Here is a 20,065-nt window from a genome sequence, read left to right as displayed (position 1 = left end):
GACACGCATCAGAGACATTTATCAAAGTCCCAATCTCAAAACAAACAAAAAACGAACGAAAAAGGAAATAAACGAGAGCATTTTTCCTGTAAAATGATAGGACTTCCAAGATACGGAAGCTCATGATTAGCCTTCCTATTATCCAACCTTAAGATAATCTCTCCTAATTCCAGGCAAGCTGGGCTCTTGCGCAGTTCCATTTGCTCGATAATACCCAAAAACCGCAGGTCACCTCTCATTGCGTCAACATGGCCCTTCAAGATAAAACAATGAAGAAAGGTCCTCTCTATCTATGAAGCGGTCCATGAAATCAAAAATCCGTACACCCTTGGAAGTTACAAAACGATCAACTTCAGCCTTGGTCAATCCAAGAAGATCCCTAATTTTATTCTTATACCCTCCGGATTCCAATATTCAAGACAAGCATCAAGAAACGGTCTTACCACTTTCACCTGTTTAAAACTGATGAAGGATCGAAAACCACCCATGTCATACTTCTCCGCGCTTGAAAACTCATTGATCCATTCCTTGAGTCGGGATTCGAAAGCATCCGTCCATTTTTCTTTCTTGAATTTTTTTTTGAGAGAGATATTATATTTGATGAATTATGAAGTAATAGAAAGGAGAATTGTGAGAATAGAAGCTAACCCGAGGCCTCTATTTATACTATTCGGACTTTCCAAAAATCGCCCAGGAAGAGAACACCTGGGGAGAAAACGTAGCAAATGCTACACCCTTCGGAAAAATCGCAGGTCATGCTACGCCTCTTCCCCAGCTTGATTTTCCGCAATTTCCGCAATGATCTTTCCTAAATACGGATTTGGCTAAAACTTTCCTATTCTTATATGAATATGGTTTTTTTATATACGGAAATTTTTATTTCCTTACTTGTTATTCCGAATTCGTTACAGAATCCAATTTCAATGCGGGTTCGCTTTTCGAGACGATATCGTCATTTCACATTTCGTCAAATGCACACTTAACCATTTTTATTCTTTATTTTTTTAATTTTGGGGAATCATTTCCATCCCTCACTCGTCTCAAAATTTCCTAAAATCATTTTTCTTTTATTTCTTTTTTTAGGGGGAAGCACTCCTATTATCCGTCGCGCGCCGAGTCATTTTTCTCACAAAAATGGGGCACCTTTTCTTTTTTTCTTTCTTTTTTTTTTTTTTCTCGACTTGATCAAGTTACATTTGGTGCTATTTGAGGCCAAATTTTCGTGCTATATGTGCTATGTTTGATTTTTCTATATAAATTTCGGCGGTATGACGGCGTAAACCATCAAAATGCTAAACCTGTTTCCAAGCTAACCTGCACGTACCAATATATTACACACCCAACATCAACGAATGGCTCGCAGGTCATGACATATATACAACAAAACATTCATATGAACAACAAAATTCGGGCTCATGCCCCAAAAGCATAAAATGTACAAAAATACAAGACTAGCCGCGACGATCAACTAGATGATCCCTCAACTCAGCCGCCATCGCCTCAAGGATGGCAATATCAGCATCCCAAACCTCCAGCTCCCTTGACAAGCAAGCCGTCTCCTCACGCGACTCCTCGAGCTCGCGCTCCAGCTCACGCTCCCTCTGAAACGAAGCAAATTTATAAATAACAAAGTAAAAGAAGGCAAATACACCGTACCAGCCGACCCAGGGTACTCAAGTGTCTCGGAAAAAGCTGGGGGCTCGACGTCTGCCACCTCAATCTCTTTGATGTGACTCATATTTTTACACATTTAGTCACCTAACTAACCTCGTTCCCATGCTTTCTAGTGATTATTAGGGTCATTTCTTATCCTTAGTTCCCCATTTTGCATATTTTTTGAGGTTTTGTGTCCTTGGTAGGAAAGGATTACTTACCTTGCATTTATGGAGCAAAATGGAGCTAAATGGATCGCATCTAATGACCAAGCATCGAAGAGGAGACCAACACTAAAGGCCTAAGCAAATAAATCAAGTGAATTAGGCAATGATGAAGATCCCTACGACCCTAAGACAGTCCCCACGGATTGTTAGGCAGTCAAGAACAAGAGAAGAAATCCTGTCCCAGGATCCGGGCGTCACCTGCTCAGCACGAGCGTCTCAACCCATGATCCGGGCGTCTCAAGGCTCGGCTCGAGCGGATCTTCTTACAGGACCGGAGCATTCTTCAGCCAGGACGCGCATGTCCCTGAGGGACCTGCTACCAGCTCGCGCGTGTCCCTGTGGGACATGAAAATCATCAACTTCGCTTAGGGTCATAATCGTCATTTAAGCCCTTAGTAACCCTAATCTTTGTACTTAATCCTTATTATAAATACCCTATTGTACTACCGAGATTAGAATCATCTCTTAATCATCTCATAATAAAGTACTAATCCCTCTTAGTTTAGTCTTAATCCAAGTTGTAATACACATTTCAATATTAATCACATCTTAATCTTTCCTTAATCTCTCAATTTTTCTTAGTTTTAGTTGGGTAATTAGAAGATTATTTGGGGTTTATTGGAGGATTGACAACTCTCCATCAATCATCAAGTTTCCTTCTATTATTCTTTGCTTTATATTTGGATCATCTCAAGTTGGTATAATCCCTTTTTCCTTTGCTAAATTATTGTCATTTACATTACTTGTTCATCATGTTTTGCTTTGTTAATATGATTGATATCCTTATTAGCATGTTAAACTTGATCATGAGTTGCTTTCATAATTTAATATGCTTCCATAATTAGTTGCTTTCTTGTTGTGATTTCAACCTATGCACATGTTATGTTTGATGAAATGCTAGACTATGAAACCTTACATTTTTTACCCATCTCTTATCTTTTCAATGAGGCTTGTAAGATATAAGCCAACTCAAGCCTTGTTAGACCATGCATAGAGTTAATAGGAAGAGACTAAGTCGACTTGTAGGTGTTATAATGTCTTGATTGACTCGGCTCCGGGACCTAAATCTTCCTAGGAATTGTAAGATATACACTAACTCGATTTCCATCACAACAATAAGTTGCTTGCATCTATATGAGAACATGTTTGTATGATCTATTTCCATGATTCCCTTTTGAACCCATGACACCCTAGTGCCTTAATCAGTTGTTTACAAACCCTTTTATTACTTTACTTTGTTTTCATTCATCTTGTTGATTAGTATAGATTACATCTCATCTCAACCCAAATTTGTGACACCCTAAGACATAACTACTTGCAATTGAAATCCTAAATCAATACCTGTCCTTTGGGATCCGACATTTACTTACCACTCCACCAAATAGTAGCTTGTAGAGTTATAAATATTGTTTTGGTTGATAGCTTTAACGACGAGCATATATCATATCGAACCAAAAAATGGTGCTGTTGCCGGGGACGGTGTTCAATTGATTTGATTTTTGTTAATTGTTTTTAGTTGTGTCTTTCTTTACCTTGGGGAAGTCAATCTCCTCAAGGTTGTTCTAATTGTTTTCTAGTTGTTTGATATTTTGCATGACGAGGAGATCACAAGGTAATCCATTGCCTATTGATCTCGAGATTCAAAGGACCTTAACCAACAGTAGAAGAGTTGCTAGGGGTATTTCAAGAGTTTTGGGTATTGGAGAGATTGTCGACATTCAATCAAATAACTTTGAGTTTGTCAACCCTTTTGCAAGAGAAGGAGATGATAACCCAATTCCAAACCAACTACAAAATCAACCAACAAGGCCTAAATTTTCATCACATACCGTACCAACCGAGGAGAACCTACCCAATGGTACTCCTATACCACCACATTTAATTGGTAATTTCATTGCCAAATCCGCATTCATACAATCAGTTGAGAGAAGTCAATTTGGAGGGATGCCTAGTGAAGATCGTCATTTATATATGGAGACTTTTTGTGACTATTGTGATACAATTTCTCAAACCGGAGTTACTCAAGACCAAATTCGATGGGTATTGTTTCCTTTTTCCTTGATCGGAACCGCAAAGCAATGGTTGAAGAGCCTAGACAAGGCTACCCTTGGTATTGATTCATGGAAGAAGTTAGCACTTGCCTTTTACAAGAAATTCTATCCTCCGGAGAAGACTAACATGTTGAGAGCCCAAATCACCGGGTTCAAGCAAAGGGATGAAGAATCATTATATGAAGCATGAGAGAGATTTAAGGACACTTGTCGCTCTTGCCCACACCATGGACTTAGTGAGCGGTTCCTTGTTCAACAATTTTGGAACGACTTATATGAAGACTCACGCAATGTGCTTAATATGGGATCCAATGTGAGGTTTACCGAAGTTGATGACCACTAAACTTGGGCTAAAATCGAAGAGATGGCGGTTCATAATTCCCAATATAGTAGGCCTCGAAAGGCCTCTAGAGGAGGAAAGCATGAGGTAGATTCCGTCACACAATTGGGTGCTCAACTAAGTGCCCATATCGACACCATCAACTTAATGTTTGAGAAAGCCATGGCTAAACTTGAAGAAGCTTCCAAATCACCGAAACAACATGTCAATGCTATGATGGAATCATCCTCAATCCCAAATGGAGTATGTGAAAGTTGTGGAACCTTGGGACATGATCAAACGAATATAGGGGAAAAAATGAACAAGTAAATGCTTTCCAAGCATACAAGAGTGGCACCCCTTATTCCAACTACTATAATGAGAATACCAAATTCCACCCAAATCTCTCGTACAAGAGTCAAAATGTCCAAAATCCATCAACAACATACACCCCACCTCCAATGAGAAATCAAACTCAAAGACCCTTTTTTCAACCAAAGCCAAGGATATCAAAATCAACCTTCCTACAACCAATCCAATGACCAAAGCTATGATGTTCAAAAAGAGGTTCTCCAAATGAAAAAGAACCAACAAGAATTCTTCACCCAAATGCAAAAAGATAGCCAAGCTAAAGAAACCACCATCAACAACATACTTGCCCACACCAAAATGTTAGAGACTCAAATTATTCAACTACCATCTTCTAACTCCCAAAGACAAAAGGGGCAATTACCTACTCAAGGTAACCCCCCCCCCCCCCCAAAAGACATGAAATGGTTAGTGCCATCCATTTGAGGAGTGGTACAATATATGAGGGGCCGATGAGGCCAATTGATGAAGATATTATGGATGATTGTAGAAAGCAAAGAGTTGTGGAGAACTCTAAGGAAGTAGAGCCTACCACCAATGAACTTTCAAAGAAGAGAAATGAAGAAAAGGCTAAGAATGTTGATAAGGAGCCTATTATGATTAGACTTCCATTCCCAAGTCGCCAAGCTAAGCCTAAGCTCGATGAGCAACTTGGAAAGTTCATGGAAATTGTGAAGAACTTAGAAGTCTCAATCCCATTCACGGAATTGATCAATCATGTTCCGGCTTATGCAAAATACATGAAGGATATTCTTACCAAGAAGAAATCCATCCGAAAGTTAGAGACTATTGCCTTTACCAAATTGAGTAGTGCTATTCTTCAAGGGAGTTCCCCCCCCCCCCCCCCAAAGCTCAAAGATCCGGGAAGTTTTTCTATCCCATGTACCATTGACGAAACTACAATCAACAAGGCGTTGTGTGATCTTGGAGCAAGTGTAAGTGTCATGCCATACTCAGTATGTAAGAGGCTTGGAATGGGAGAGCTCAAATGTACCAACATTACTCTTCAAATGGCGGATCGATCGACAAAGACACCTCTAGGGGTATGGGAGGATGTGCCCGTGAGAATTGGCAAATTCTTCATCCCGGTAGACTTTGTCATTGTAGACATGGAGGAGTATTCTAACATCCCTATCATCTTAGGAAGACCTTTCTTGCATACCGCCGGAGCGGTAATCGATGTGAAACATGGAGAGCTCACACTTGAAGTAGAGGATGAGACAATTACTTTCAATCTTAACAAAACCATGAGAGCTCCCCGATTACATGAGCCATGCTTCATGGTCGATCACTATAGCCGAGAAAGTGATAGGAAGAAGTTAGAATCTCTATACAAAGATCAAGCCAAAGGTAAAGAAACATCACCTATATGGAAGAAGAAAGTATATGACCTTCAAGTAGCTCTATTCGGAGAGCATGGTATTTTCAACAACAATGAGAGCTTGAATAGCTCACCCATAATGACAAGTAATGAAGAAGGCCTCATTGGCCAAAAGGAAGGAGAGTTGCTCTTACCAACTCATGACATCATTGGGGAACAAGCAAATGAAGTTTATGGTCTATGGGACGATGAATTTGAAGGATTGGTCAATCCTTATATTGGAAATGCTATGACTCTATACCAAGGCTTTGTAGATCCTTGTCATCACTTTAACTCGGACTACAATAATGAAGAAACCGATGCGCAAAGGTCTATGCAAGATCTTTACTATGAAAATGAGCAAGCCTTCGACTACTTCTACAAGGTGTTGAGCAACATCAACAACACCTTGGCTTTGCCCCCTTGGCATCTCATCCAAGAAAGGAGAGTTTGGTGGAGTCCTCCCTAAACTACCATTTGTAAATATTCTAACCCCTTAACTAGCATTTCATTTCCTTTATTGCATTTTTGTCATTTTTACATTGCATTTTCATGCTTTGTTATAAGTTTTTTGACATGAGAGCAAGTGGGGGAGGGATTTTTAATGTTTTTTAATGTTTAGTGTTTGATCAAGGGTGGGGATGGCACATGACTAGGCTAGCCAAGCCTTTGTAGTGCAACCCACAAAAAGGAAAGGAAGAAGGAATGACGCGGGAAAAGGATCCCCATGAGCTGACCTGAGCTCGTGAGAGCTGAGGAGCAAGACGAGCAAATTCTGCCCGAGCCAGCACTGAGACGAGTATCTCCAGTCTCAAGACACCCGTCCTGGTTTTGGGTAGTGGGAGTCGGGAAGGGTTCAAGTTTTAGAAAAAATCTTGTAAGATGATTTGCCCGAGCTGGCTTCGAGACGAGCGTCTCCAACCTCAGGACGCCCATCCTACTCTCGAGCCGTGGGTCCTGGGAAGCTTCAAAGTTATGAGATTTTCCTGTAAGAAAATCCGCCCGTCCCAAACTTGAAACGAGCGTCTCAAGCCAGAATCCGCTCGAGCCAGTCCAAAGGCGCCCGTCCCAGACTGCTTTGCACCCTTCAAATTTTCCTGTAATAGAATCCGCTCGAGCTGACCTCAATCCGCCCGTCCCAGACCTGCTACTAAGACAAACACGGGATTTTTCTCTTTCTTCCCAATTCATTTACAGCTTTCAAACACAAACACAACCATTTTCCCTCTCTTAAACCTTCAATCCCCTCATCCAAAAACATCAATTTCTCACCAAAATTCACCACAAACAAATTTAAAACTTGCTCAATACAAATTTAAATTACTTCTTCATCAATAAAAGACCATTTAACCATCAATTTCTTACAAATTGAATCAATTTTCTAGGGTTTGGGAAAATCCGAAAATCCCCAATTGATTGAGGAATTGATTGAAATTTGAAGAATCAAGGAGCATTCAAGAATCATCTTGGTTTGTTGATATCAAATTTATAAGGAGAATACAATGGCAAGGACTAAAGGCGGAACTAAGGCATCCAAAATTCCAAATTTGTCAAAAAGGCAACAAACTCTTCTAGCATCTAAGGCTTTGGTAGTAGATCAACCAAGGGAGCAAGTCCAAGAAATCGTCAACACCATTGAGGAAGCTACCACGTCTACTCCGGTTGTGGAACAAGTACCAAATTATCCGGAGGTAACTTTCTTATCCGACAAACATAGGAATGCATTTCAATCCCTTGCCAAAAAGAAAGTTTTAGCTACCAAGTTTATTTGCCAAGATACTTTGCAAAAATTGGGTGTACTTGAGCAATCTATAGCATATGTCGAGTCTATGGGGTTGAAGACCCTCTTTGATATGAGTGAATTGACTTACCCCTCATTGACCATGGAATTCATAAGCTCCTTGAGGAAGTACAAGGTAGAGACTCGAACCTATGTTGAGTTCCGACTTGAAAATGAGAGTAGAAGAATGCTTAAGAGTGAATTTGGTAAAGTGTTTGGACTTGCGAAATATGATCATTTTGAGAAGAAGCCTTTGAAGTTCAATGCCGCACCTCTATGGAAAACTATAACCGGTCGTCAATTTGATTTTTTCCCAGAGTGCCATGCCTTATATGTTCACCATCCGGGCATAAGGTTTTGGCACAAGTTTGTGGCTAATACTCTAATTGCTAGGAAATAGGCCAACCACTTCACCGAACTCGATTTTGTCTACCTCGAGTCCTTCTTGAACGTTGATGGAAAGTCCACCCATAAGTATAACATTCTTCAATTGTTGATTGATCGGTGGTTAGATATTGATAATGGGAAAGATGGAGCGGCCTTTATTGTAAACGGAGGCTTGGTGACAAGGTTAGCCAAACACTTTAACCCGGAGTTCAACAAGGATAAGACCTACAAACCTGTTAAGGGAAGAAACCTTCTTGACTTGATTACTTTGATCAACAAGTTCCACTGGGTCAAAAATGACAATCTTGATCATAAATTTGAATGGCTCATCAAGGAAGCCAAGTCCATTATCGTGCCAACCAAGATTTTCCGTATCTACGACAATCGAACAAACTACCCTATTCCCGTCTCTAAAGAAGCCGAATTGATAATCAAGCAACAAAGGGATCCGATTGCAAAGCCCTCCTTCTCCACCATTGTAACTCCACCCTATCCTTTTGCCTACCAAGAATTTAAACCAAGTGGCTCTAATGTTGTGGTAGGCAATGATTACTTGACCCAATTGATGCAACACTTGCATAGAGAAGCTTATGATGACCGGGTAAATGCTTATCGTGCCCAATATCCACCACTACTACATCTTTCTAAGCAAGGACTTCTTGATTCTTCATGTCCTTTGCCTAGTTGGGCGGATAAGAAAGTGTTCTTCCCTAGTACCTCTCAAGATGCCGACAAGGATAGCCGGGTGGTTCATGGAGGAGAGATTGTTGTTGAAGAAGATGAGGAAGGTAGTGGTTCATGCCATGAAGAAAAGCAAAGCCCGAATTCCGATGATGATGAAGTTGGTGAATCCTACGGTCCGATGGAGGTGGATTATGATGAAATAGATGATGATGATAACAATTCCGATGATGATAATACCGGTGATGAGCCCGATGATGATGATGTCGCAATGAGTGACAATTGAAGGTTGACAAGGCTTAATGGAGGATACCACAAGTGTGGGGTTGATTGCTTGGCTTCAACCTATTCAATTGAGAGTTTCCTACACCTCCTTTAGCTTTGTTTTTATCTCTTATTTTTAACTTTAATCTTGATCATTTGTAGAGTCATTTTGGGCTCTTGGTAATTTTGAGTTTGGAGTCTTAACACCACTCAAAGGACTCCCACCTCGGTCCCATTGAGGTGTTTATCTTTTTTTCTCCCATTACAAGAATCTAAAATGACAAATTAGAATTCATGCATTGCATTCTTACCTTGTGCATGAACTTCCCTTCTTTTTGTGCTGGCAATAGTGTTTTGTTTCGTTTGGAGAAGTTCACTCACAAGGAATACGAGTCAATTCAAATTGGCTCTCCGACTAATCGAAAGCATGCATCATATAGGATAGATTAGATTGCATCACTTATTATATATGTCATACAGTTTGTATACTAGTTCAGAAATCATGCATTTTCATATAGATTGCATTGCATAATTTCCTATCGTATTGGCCATTGAGGACAATTACCATACTAGTGTGGGGATGGGAAATTCTAACCTAGCATTTAAAAATCGAAAAAAAATGATAAAAATTGAAAAATTCTTAAAAATCCATAAAAATTGAAAATTTTCTCAAAAATCCAAAAACATGTTCATTCCTTTATAGTGTAGTGTTGTATATATTGTATATATTTGTGTTTGTTTGTCACTCTTATCACATTGGATTGACTACGCCACATTCGAGGCATGAAGGAAATAGAAGACCGCATGGTATGATCTTTCCAAATATCCTTCCACCTTTTATATGTTAATGATAATGTGGCTATATTTTGGTTAATGCGGTACAAATGAATGTGATGTTAAGAGCTTGCATTTAGTTTATATGGCATACTAGTTGATAGAAGCATTTGCATTAGGTTGTATATATGTTAGTTGTATCATGGCATATAGTTGCATTCTAGGAAAACTTTTATGAAAACATCTATTTGGGAAGCTTGATGAGTGTATATAAGGCCCTTGTAGATAATTTTTCTTCTTGAGACTTTGCTCATTAGAATACCTCCAAAACACTCTAGGATGTGTTATGCTAATATCTTTTGACCCATAGACTAAGGCCTAGTCAAGAGTACCTTGTGGTGTGATGACTCCTTGGCTACCGTTTATTCCAAGGTGACCCTTGAAACCATGCAACCATCTTCCACTTCTATCAGCATATTTTGTCAACAAAAAGGGAATGGGCACAAAAATCTCAATTTGAGTTCAAGCTTCAAAAAGAAAATTAAAAAGTTTGCACAAATTGCATCAAAGAAAAGAGGAGTGCAAAAATAAGAACTCATATGCTTCAATAAAATCACCCTCGTTACAAATTAGGGTGACTTTGAAAAATGTTCAAACAATGCAAAAAGTGAAAATTTTGCCAAGTATCAAAATGCCAAACATCAAAGAAATGTTCTCAAAAATGTCAAATGCCACAAAAAATTGGGGAGAATAACAAATCAAAAGAAAACTACCATTATTAAACTCAAAGTCATATTGATCCCTTTTATCCATTGATTCCACTTTTGTGCATGGTGGAAAGGGGACGACCCTTCTTCTTGTCTAGGCAAGAAGGGCAATTCCGTGATCCTACAGTGTTTCTAATACCATAAGGAGTCTACTCTTGATAAAAGCATTTAGCGATTGTGGACAAAGGTACCCTAGCTTGACACAACTTGGAGATGATTTGTTAGTATCCTCCTAGGCTTAGTAACTTGAAGAAACCATATCTATGATGAAGGGTGTATCCTTAGATTGCTTCCCTCTTATATAATTTCCGCCACTTAGATGAGAAAAGTGGCTATTCTTTTGTAGATGCATCCATTACTTATTTTTGTGTGCTTAATGCTTGGATGTATCGCCATTTTGGCAAGCCCCACCTTGCCTTACAAGAAGGCATCTTACCTCATAGATGTCTTGTTGTGAGTTGAAGGGGCGGAGTGACACCCGCTAATTGTCTCACATCGGCTATATTAGTAGACTAGTTTAAATAAAGGTCTTAGTTTTAGTCACCTCTTTACTCGGGACGAGCAAAGGTTCGGTTTGGGGATGTTTGATGTGACTCATATTTGTGCACATTTAATCCTCGAAATAACCTCGTTTCCATGCTTTCTAGTGATTATTAGGGTCATTTCTTATCTTTAGTTCCCCATTTTGCATATTCTTGGAGGTTTTGTGTCCTTGGTAGGAGAGGATTGCAAACCTCGCATTTATGGAGCAAAATGGAGCTAAATGGATCGCATCTAATGACCAAGCATCGAAGACTAGACCAATACTAAAGGCCTAAGCAAATAAATCAAGTGAATTGGGCAATTATGTAGATCGCCACGACCCTAAGGCAGTCCCCACGGATTGTTAAGCAGTCAAGAATAAGAGAAGAAACCCTGTCCCAGGATCCGGGCGTCCCCTGATCAGCACGAGCGTTTCCGCCCATGATCCGGGCGTCCCAAGGCTCGGCTTGAATGGATCTTCTTACATGACTCGAGCATTCTTCAGCCAGGATACACGTGTCCCTGAGGGACCTGCTACCCAGCTCGCGCGTGTCCCGGCGGGACTTGCAAATCGTCAACTTCTCTTAGGGTCTTAATCGTCATTTAAGCCCTTAGTAACCCTAATCCTTGTACTTAATCCTTAGTATAAATACCCTATTGAACTATGTAGATTAGAATCCTCTCTTAATCATCTCATAATAAAGTACTAATCTCTCTTAATTTAGTCTTAATCCAAGTTGTAATACACATTTCAATATTAATCAAATCTTAATCTTTCCTTAATCTCTCAATTGTTCTTAGTTTTAGTTGGGTAATTAGAATATTATTTGGGGTTTATTGGAGGATTGACAACTCTCCATCAATCACCAAGTTTCCTTCTATTATTCTTTGCTTTATATTTGGATAATCTCAAGTTGGTATAATCCCTTTTACCTTTGCTTAATTATTGTCATTTACATTACTTGTTCATCATGTTTTGCTTTGTTAATATGATTGACATCCTTATTAGCATGTTAACCTTGATCATGAGTGAGTAGTCTCTTAGCTAGAGTTAATGGGGAATTAGGGAAATCAATCATGGGATTAGATCCGTGCTTAATTTAATATGCTTCCATAATTAGGTGCTTGCTTGTTGTGATCTCACCCTATGCACATGTTATGTTTGATGAAATGCTAGACTATGAAACCTTGCATATTTTACCCATCTCTTATCTTTTTAATGAGGCTTGTAAGATATAAGCCAACTCAAGCCTTGTTAGACCATGCATAGAGTTGAATAGGAAGAGACTAAGTCGACTTGTAGGTGTTGTAAAGTCTTGATCGACTCGGCTCCGGGACCTAAATCTTCCCAGGAATTGTAAGATATAAACTAACTCGATTCCATCACAACAATAAGTTGCTTGCATCTATTTGAGAACATGTTTTTATGATCTATTTCCATGATTCCCTTTTGAACCCATGACACCCTAGTGTCGTTAATCAATTATTTACAAACCCCTTTTATTACTTTACTTTGTTTTCATTCATCTTGTTGATTACTTTAGATTACATCTCATCTCAACCCAAATTTGTGACACCCTAAGACATAACTACTTGTAATTGAAATCCTAAATCAATACCCATACTTTGGGATCCGACATTTACTTACCACTCCACTAAAGAGTAGCTTGTAGAGTTAGAAATATTGTTTTGGTTGATAGCTTTAACGACGAGCACATATCATATCGAACCACTCCTGCCGAGATAAAATTATCATTTCCAAGCTAAATTTGAATACGTAATTTCAAATAGTGAAAAGAAGGTATACTTACCACGATCGGCCAATACGCCAAACTCCTCCGTACAAACTCCGAGTACTCAAGCTCGGGAAGGAAGAGAGCGTCACCACTCGCTCCTGCAAGGTCAGCCGTCCTCTCAGCCTCTGAAGGCTCCCTAAATATCGTCCGTGGAGGACCTATGTGTTGGAGTATGTGACCTCAACAATAGTGCAATGACATTATTAAAACTCATGATAAGAATACGTATGGGATGATTCATTTATATAAGTCAACTGGTCAACATTAATCGGTAATGATTGGCTGACTAGAGTTTGACATTACTGTCGTTTTAACGGTGGTGATCAGTTGATCCCTTAAGGTCACTCCTAAAGGACGATTCCCTCAATTATAAAGTTAATCGATTGTATGACGATACAGATTGATTAAATCCTTGAATTGAACAAAATTGATATATAAGAGAGAAAATTATATCTTATTGGAATTTGATTAAATAAGATTCAATTTAGTAATTAATATGTTATATTACTAAATTGATTATTGTTTATAAAACAATTAAGAAAAGAATGAATGGTTAATTATTATTACAAAATATTGTGAATTATATTAACATGACCCATTTTATACACATGTTTTTATAAATTACTAGATAATTTATAAATGTAATTTAATTAATTTATATAATGATATTTAATTTCTAAATATGCATTATTATAATTAATTACTTGATTACATGCTACATGTGACATGTTGTGTGTGACAATTGACATTTGACAAAATAAAAAAGATTTCCATTTTATGAAATGGACCGAAAATGGAAGGGGTTTTTGGGTTAGTGGGGTGTTTATTTTAGTTATAAAACTAGACACTATCATAACCCTAAAATATAGCCTTTCATGCCTATGTTTTAGATAAGAGAAAAAGCTAAAAGCAAAGGCCATGCATTGGCCATGCATTGGCCTTGGTTCCCTCCTCCAACCGGCACCACCTCACCTAAAAAGAGAACACGTTTTTCTTATACATTTATTCATTCATTCATTCATTCTCATGAGATGATGATTTTCTATTCTTCCATATTCTCTCCTAAAAATACATAAATTAGTTTATGTAATAAGTTTTGCTCTTAGATCTAATATCACAAACATATTACTAAGTGTGTAGTAATTTTTATTAGATTAAAATTTAAGGTAAACTACTTATATTATCTAGTTAATAATATTAGTAGGATGTTGGGATATTCTTGGAGCAGTTGAAAGGAGGTTCTCATACTATTGAGACAAAGGGGATCATCCATTTACTTTGAGCTCAAGAACAAGTAAAGAAAGGTGTTCTTGCTTGTGCCCTAATCCTATTTCCGTAATGTAAGAAAACCGTTTTCTCCTCATTCTTATTTTAAGTTATGCATGTACTAGATTCAGAAAGACTAAATCAATGGTTAATTTAGATCTATTTAAAATGAGTTTTATTAAGGGGTTATGAATCCTTTCAAGGGGTATCAGAGCATTTGGTTGTTGCATGCATAATCGGTTTGGTTTTTTCCGAGTTAAATGTAATTTAAGATAAAGCCACGAAATTTTTTGCATGTAATATATTCTGGTCCTAAAATGAATTTAGGTCATTTTGATGATTTATGGTAATTTTTGCTCATTTAAATAATTTTAGTGATTTTATTACATTTTAGTGAGTAAAATGGTATTTAAAATGCTAAAAATAGTTAGACTTTGTTTCTAACCTTGAAATTTTTATATGACCTCACATGTATATTTTAATTATTGTATGTTAAATTTCGTATAAATTTAATTTATTTTGCATGATTTATGATTTTTATGTGATAAAAATGGAATAAAGGAAGGTAAATTGGTTAAAAATAGTTAAATTCGAAACATGCCATGAAATTTTAATATGTTGTCACATGCACCTTTTACTCACTGTGTGTAAAATTTGAGATGAACACGATTCACCTTACATATCGGATCTAAAGTTGGAACATTTATTAGATTAATTTTCATATGTTTTAGATTTTTTATTTGATAAAACCGATAAATAGCAACTATATTTTTCTCGAAATAAATTCGAAAATTTTAACCTTGATTTTTGACATTATGAGTGTCATGGAATTATTCTAGAATGTTCAAAAATTTAAAATTTGAAATTATTGTAATTTAATTTGGATTTATTTCATAAAAGGTTATGATTTTAAGGTCTATTATGAGCATAAATGTTAAATCAAGTTGAATTATTGTCAAAAATTGAGTAATGACTAATTTTTGAGTCCTAAGATATTAGGGTGATTAAATTGGACTAAAATTAGATTTTAGTATTATTTTGTGATTTTAATAAGTTAAAAATCGCAAATTTCCATAAAACCGGATTATATACGATATAAAATTTAAGTAGGGCGATTTGGCACATTAATTTGGCATGTTATATACATTTTATAATGCTTCATATTTCATTGATGAATGTCATATTTTATTTATGTAATTTTGAATTATGTAATTTTATCTTAGTATGGCCTTAGTTTTTAATTGGTATTACCCGTAATGAAAGGGGATATCGATTCGGTTGTAATTTTAATGTGATCTCGCATTACCGTCTTGTAATTTAATAGATTTAAATTTTTATGCAAATGTATAATAGGAATAGCTATATTTTTGTATTATTATTTTGTAATTACAGAGTTTCCTAAAGACGGAGCCATTCGGAAAGGTGTTCCGATCAAGACGGCATTTCCTTGGGAGGCGTGTCACTTGAAGTTCAAGGGACCATCGGATTTGGTTTCCGAATTAGTAATAGAATATTAGATTTTCTATTTTAAGAAGGCTAAACTAGGAAATTTAACTATTGCTTTGCATTTTTCTTTATATGTTGCATGCATTGCGAATCGCCATTAACATCATATGCATTATATATATATATATATATATATATATATATATATATATATATATATATATATATATATATATATATATATCGTTTTTCGACCGTGTAGATTATAATTATCGTAGTTCACTAATATAGTTCACATAAAAGGTGATAGATAATAAATCGACAAGACCTTTCACATATTTAAAATTGAGATTAGCATTTCCAAATAGTAGGACCCATGAATCCCTTTGACATTTGGGGTAGATTTGGTTTCCCGTGGTACTTTCATTTTTCATCGGGAAAGTGGGGGTAATAACAAGTTATTACACGCGAAATTTGGTTGGTCTCAACGGGACATGAAGACTAGTCTTATGTTCTGAGGCTAGAGATGAACTTAATGTAATTTCATCGACCGAGAGTTCTAATTGTAGAATCGGTTAAAGAGTTAACCCACCGAGTTATATTAGTGAGGGATGTATCGGTTTCCCGTGCCCGAGTTAATATGGATTTGGATCTCGGAATCATTTATATAATTGGGTGGAGGTTATTATATAAATGCTAAAACATGCTAAAATGTTTTCATAGATTAACGATGAATGTTTCTTTTCCCACTATTTCGTTGTTTTATGTTGTTCTTTAATTATTTCTCCTATTAATATATGATATCAATTCGATTGTAACACAAGTCTCCGCTAAACCACTATTACTAACGACAAATAGAATCTCTTTCTAAATCCTCAAATGAACCATATCATAGGTAATGGACTAGCTCCATAGGAATTATTCTATTCCATAGAACTAGATATGAATCATCCTATGCAAATATAAGATTAGCATCTTAAAATTCCTAACATACCTATGATTTCTTGTGAAGAAGTGTGAATAGAAGTAATGATTGGTCAAAATATGTTTTGATAATATCTTCTATGCATCCACGGTTCAAAAGTCTTATTGCTCAAAACTAAACACTTGTCATCTAGCACTTAAGTCATTAAAACCATGACAATGTGAAATTGGTAAATTGATTGTTAGAAATTTTGATTAACCAAATGCCACAATAAAGTTCATCCTTGTGAAGGATTTGTTGGGAAATGTGTCCTCAACAATAGTGCGATCACATGATTTAAATATCATTATTAAATATCATTCTAAAGAATACAATTGGGAAGTATTCATACTGTCAACTGGTCAACATATATCGGTAATGATTGGCTGACTAGAGTTTGACATTATTTAGTCATGACGGTGGTGATCAGTTGACCCCCTAGGTCATACCTATAGGGCAACACTCTTAATTGATCATTTAATTAATTGTATAATGTTACGAGTTAATTAAATTACTTGAAAATTGACAGACGATTTTGGAAGTAAAATTTACGTATCACATTGAAATGTGATTAAATGAGATACGGTCTGAGTAATTGAATTGTATCATTACTCAGATGAAATTATTGTTTAAAGAAACAATAAAATATGAATGAATTATTACAAATACGATTTATAAATTGGTGAAATATTTTGGTACAAGTAATTATGAATTACTAAGTCAATTATTGTATATGACGTATTTTTATTAATACGTTGATTTTTATATGTTAAAAATACATGACAATTTTATGTAACATGTGACATGTGACATATTGACAATTGACAAAAATAAAATGGATTTCATGTTATCCATATGGACCGAAATATTGGGCATAATTAACATATTCTTATAATGTTAATTAAATTAGTGGAAGATGTAATTATTTCTCTAATATAGGCATGCATACCTAGTGTCTTTTGTGTAAGAGCACAAAGGCCATGCATTGGCCATCCCAAACCACCCTACCCGGTTTCCTCTAGGAAAGAACAAAAGGGTTTTTGCTTATATCTTAATCAATTCACTACATGCTAGTGTATATGATAATTATTCATTCACTCATCAAAGATAATAATATTTAGAAAGATAAAAATTACTTCCTCCTCTTCTTCTCTAACCGGTTTTAGAGAGCCAAAATACCAAATTATTTTGGGTCATTTTTCACAAGATTAATATTGTACTAGTTCATATAATATTAATTTTATTAAGAGTAAGCTTTGGGTATAATTCCTTGGGAGAGATCCTACACTTGGATCTTTGTTCATCCAAAAGGAAAGCTCAAGAACAAAAAAAAGGAGATTTCTTTTGTGCCCATTTGAACCGAAATTACAATGTAAGGATATTATTTCTTCCTTATTTGTTTTTAATGTTTGCATGCATAAAATCCAACTTTAATTTTATGACAAATTAAATTACCACATATATGAATATGTAAGTATATAGATCTACTTTTCCTTCAATCGGTATCAAGAGCCACGGTTGTTTGCGTGCAAATCAGTTAAAAGTTTTTCCGAGTTATAAAGAGTAACATATAAAACTTGTAAATTTTGTGTTATTATGATATATCACGAAATCAATTCATGCATGTTAATATTTCTGGTCCTAAAATGTTTTAGGATATTTTGGTTAAATTTACGGATTTTTATTGTTCATATAATACCACAATGACATTTAAATGTGATTTTATGAGTAAAAATGTCATTTTCGGTCTAAAATTAGCTATACTTCGAATTTTCCATTGATTTTTTGATATGTTGTCACATATATTATTTTGAGATAACCTGTAAATTTTCATAATTTTTGGACTTGTTATGCTCGAAAAATGGATTTTTCATTATTAAATTCGAATTTAGGTGAAAAATAGGTTAATATGAGTTAAATTTTGAATCTGGTCATAGAAAATTAATATGTTGTCACATGCAATTTTACAAGATGTGTTTAAAATAATTGGCTACAAAGAAGTCTTTTAGCATGATTTATGGATTTTTGAAGAAAAATAGCATAAATAGTGACATTATTAGTGTAAAATTAATAAAACATAATCTATGACTTAGGAAAAACGTCTAATGTTGCATTTTATTATCTTTTTCAGATCTAAAATTGAAAAGTTAATGAATATAATTTTTCCATGTTTTTATGATTATTTTAGTTAAAACCGACAAACCGCAACATTGTTTTTCCGGAAAAATTTCGAAATTTTTAACCTAAGATTTTGAACATTATGAGTGTCATGGTATTTTTCCATAATGTTCATTAGTTTAAATTTCAAATTTCAAATTTATTTGAAATTTTTGTGATTTATTTGAAGTTTATAGCTTATTTTTGTAATTTTTAGTCCTTTAATGAACAATTTTATAAATATGAGTTAATTATGGTCAAATAATTAGTGAAGACTAAATTTTGAGTCCTAAGATGTTAGGGTAATTAACTTATGCATAAATATGAATTTATGTATTTTTTGTGATTATAAAATGTTGAAATCACGCAAATCCGTAAAAACCAAGTAATATACGATATTGGCTAATTAAAGGCGATTTAGCATAAAATTGAGCATGTTCATACATATTATAATGCTGCCTTTTCTTTATGATTGTCATAATTTTAATTTATGTAATTTTGAATTATGTAATTTTACTTAGTATGGCCTTAGATTTTTATTTGGTATTTCCCGAAATGTATGGGAATATCGATTCGGTTGTAATTTTATTGTGATCTCGTATCACCGTTTTGTAATTTAATAGATTTATTTTATTTTAGTTACAAATGTATAATAGGAAATTATGTAATTTATTATGTAATTTTATTCATTCCGGAGTTCCCAAAGACGGATTTCTTCAAGAATGACGATACATAGAGACGGTGTTACCTCGAGATGCGTGCCACAACCGAAGTTCAAGGGACCAATGGAGTTGGTTTCCGAATATGTAATAGTTAAATAGTTTTTCTATTTTAGGAAAGGCCATACTAGGATTTTTTTTTTTTTTTTATGCTTCCATTTTATTTTATGTCACATGCATCGCTAAATCGCCATAACTAAAACATGCATCTTCTTTTATCGAGTTTATCGACCGTGTCAATTAAAATTATCGTAGTTCACCGCTTTAGTTCACTTAAAACGTGATAGATAATAAATTGACATGACCTCTCGCTAAAACAATTAATTGAGACATAGCCTTACCAAATTGTAGAAACCATGAAAACCTATTTCGCGAGGGAGTGCACTCGGCCCTACCGGGGTACAAACCTTGTTACGTAGGGGAAGTGGGTGATGAATGTTAATCCACCGAGTTCATGTTAATGAGGGTTTCATCGGCCATACCGTGCCCAAGTTGATGTGGATTTGGATCATGGACACATTTATTCGAAATTTGGATTGAACTCAACAAAAGTTTTTCGATAA

The 20,065-nt window shown here is 35.7% G+C and overlaps 1 non-coding gene across 1 annotated transcript; it reads right to left on the bottom strand.

The window, feature by feature from the left end:
- Positions 1 to 4,058: 4,058 nt before the first annotated feature.
- On the bottom strand, positions 4,059 to 4,165 carry LOC141593187 (small nucleolar RNA R71). Its single transcript, XR_012521291.1, has one exon. It is a non-coding gene; the product is annotated as a small nucleolar RNA R71 (small nucleolar RNA).
- Between the last annotated feature and the right edge of the window lie 15,900 nt (positions 4,166 to 20,065).

The sequence above is a fragment of the Silene latifolia genome, chromosome 7 (assembly GCF_048544455.1).
Source record: "Silene latifolia isolate original U9 population chromosome 7, ASM4854445v1, whole genome shotgun sequence".
Lineage (NCBI taxonomy): Eukaryota > Viridiplantae > Streptophyta > Magnoliopsida > Caryophyllales > Caryophyllaceae > Silene > Silene latifolia.
The sequence above is the reverse complement of the archived record's forward strand: the minus strand, read 5'-3'. Positions and strand labels throughout refer to the sequence as shown.